At 50.8% G+C, this 2,649-nt stretch overlaps 1 pseudogene; it reads left to right on the top strand.

Moving 5' to 3' along the window:
• Positions 1-1,589: 1,589 nt before the first annotated feature.
• Positions 1,590-2,425, top strand: LOC131279254 (7-methylguanosine phosphate-specific 5'-nucleotidase-like; annotated as a pseudogene).
• The last annotated feature ends 224 nt before the right edge of the window (positions 2,426-2,649 follow it).

The raw sequence follows: 2,649 nt of genomic DNA, 5'->3' as shown, positions 1-2,649 counted from the left end.
TGCAAAGAGGAAACTCCAGAGACTTGTGGAGGGTCTCCTTTGACTATTTAGCAGTGTATTGACTGGTGCATGTCTGTGAGGAAATTACCTATGGCAGGGGAAAGAATCATCCAAAAGGGAAAAGGGAATAGTGTTGAACATTCACACAAGGCCAAGAAGAGCCAATTTATCCAGCCAGACTAGAAAAAACTCTTTATTCATAAGGGCATTGGGTACATTACTCATTGAGTCATCTTACCTCAGTGGTGTGGGGTGAGTTGCTACACAGTATGTCTTGGGAGCACATGCTCAGACACAACAGAAACTTATAGCAAATGACTGTTTTATCATTTACCCAGCACAAAAGGTCCATAACTGTAGGGGAAGAGCCTCATCGCGGCTAGTCTCCCGGGGAGGCCAACTGCTCCAGTCAGGGTCCAGGGATGACAGATATGCAAGCCCCTCTTCTAGCTGGAGAGGAGAGACAAATCTGTTCTGATCCCTGGTGTGGATATTTAGCAGAAGGGAGGAGGGCTTGCCACTCAGAATTCCCACCCTGATAAGCAGCTGGAGCTGCTCACTCCCGGGTTTAAGGTACAGGCCTTTTCATTAGATTTAGCATCTCCCCAGGCTGTGGAATGGAAACTTTATGAAAGGGGGAGTAGGTGAGGGAAGTCTGCTGAATTGTCTGGGGTTTTTTTTTTTTGAAGATTTATTTTTATTTATTTATTTCTCTCCCCTTCCCCCCGCACCCCACCCTGCCCTGGTTATCTGTTCTCTGTGTCTATTTGCTGCGTCTTCTTCATCCGCTTGTGTTGTTGTCAGGGCACGGAAATCTGTGTTTCTTTTTGTTGCATCATCTTGTGTCAGCTCTCCGTGTGGGCGGCGCCATTCTTAGGCAGGCTGCACTTTCTTTCGTGCTGGGTGGCTCTCCTTACGGGGCTCACTCCTTGAGCGTGGGGCTCTCCTATGTGGGGGACACCACTGTGTGGCACGGAACTCCTTGCACGCATCAGCACTGCGCATGGGCCAGCTCCACACGGGTCAAGGAGGCCTGGGGTTTGAACTGCAGACCTCCCATGTGGTAGTCGGACGCCCTAACCACTGGGCCAAGTCCGCTTCCCTGAATTTTCTGTTGACATAGGAGATCGTGAGCTTTGGTTCCCCAATACCCTGCATGAGGTAACTTCTCTTTGATGGTTGTGTTTGTATTTCCCTCAGTAGGGGTAATAGTGGTGAAGGAGTGCCCAGCACTCCTCCCAGTTTATCCTGTTGATATCCAGAATAATTGTAAGAAGGACCTTGCTTTTCATTAAATGCAAATATTCTGAAGGTCATGTCAAAATCAGAAATCACCTGTAACCCGTCTTTCTGCACCTGAGGAGGGTGCCCATGATCTCTTGCAAGCTCCAGGGCTGCCCCATCTGGATGGTGGTCCTTAGCAGGGTGCTTACTTATCCCAAGACTGAGCGAGCCACTGGAACTGACATGGACTGGGACCACAGGGGAGCCTGGGACTCTCTGGGACATCCCTGGGAGGCCTGGTCAAGGGTGCGGCAGGGGACAGAGCCGGATTTCTGGCGGGAGCTGGGGCTCTTAGCCACCAGGTGATGTGGCTGGGTGAGGTGGCCTGTTGGGGTCATGGAGCGCCCCATGTTGCACTGTCGAAAGTGGCCAGCAAAGCGAGAAGGAGGAAAGGGACACCACCACCACCACCACCCACCCACCCACCTAGCTTTCAGGTTACCTCACATCTCCTGGACAGTGACCCAGGCTAATCACTGCTGGTCCACACACCCTGCAGAGGTCATGGACAGCATCCAGAAGCCAGTCACCAGTGGACAGCAACCCCCGTACCCCTAAACCCCATACCCCTAAAACCCCCTGTGATGGTTAGGCTCCTGTGTCAATAGAAAATTCAGCAGCTCAGGTGGTTAGAGAGTCCAAGGCAATGCTTAGGGAGGGATATGTTAAGTTCTTCAATACACTGTGCCATAACAACCTTCCCCTGTCCATAACAAACTTCCACCTGCAGGGGTGATGTCCTGGAAGAAATTATCCAGCAAATGAAAGCTTTCCACCCCAACATCCATGTTGTGACTAACTACATGGATTTTGACGAAAATGGGTTCCTAGAAGGAATCAAGGACCAGCTCATGCACACATAAACAAGAACAGCTCCATGTGTAGTTGCTTCCAGTAGTACAAGGGCAATGCCAACACCCTTCTGCTTAGAGACTCCTTGTGGGACCTCACTATGTCTGGTTTCTGGTATGGGGAACATTCTCAAAGTTGGTTCTTAAATGACAAGGTGGAGGAACAGTGGAAGTGTTGCATGGTCTTCTATGGCATTATGCTGGGAAAGGATGAGATGCTGGATCTAATCAACAGGCTGCTGCAGTACATCCTGTGCTGGGGGTTCCAGATGGAGGTGCAGGGCTCCTGAACGCAGCAGGCTCAGGCCAGGCCCTGCCTGAGAGGGGAGCCTCACCTGGAGGCTGCTCGGCTGTGAGCACTGTTCTTCCCTGTGTGCCCAGAGAAAATCCAGGACAGAGCACCTTCCATTTTCTCACCAGAAGCTTCGGAGAAGACCTGCCAGGTAAGAAGGTGGCAAAAGCTGTTTCAAATGAACTGAACTATTGGGTGTTAACATTCTAGGGGTCATCTGGT

The sequence above is a fragment of the Dasypus novemcinctus genome, chromosome 7 (genome assembly GCF_030445035.2).
Source record: "Dasypus novemcinctus isolate mDasNov1 chromosome 7, mDasNov1.1.hap2, whole genome shotgun sequence".
Lineage (NCBI taxonomy): Eukaryota > Metazoa > Chordata > Mammalia > Cingulata > Dasypodidae > Dasypus > Dasypus novemcinctus.
The sequence above is the reverse complement of the archived record's forward strand: the minus strand, read 5'-3'. Positions and strand labels throughout refer to the sequence as shown.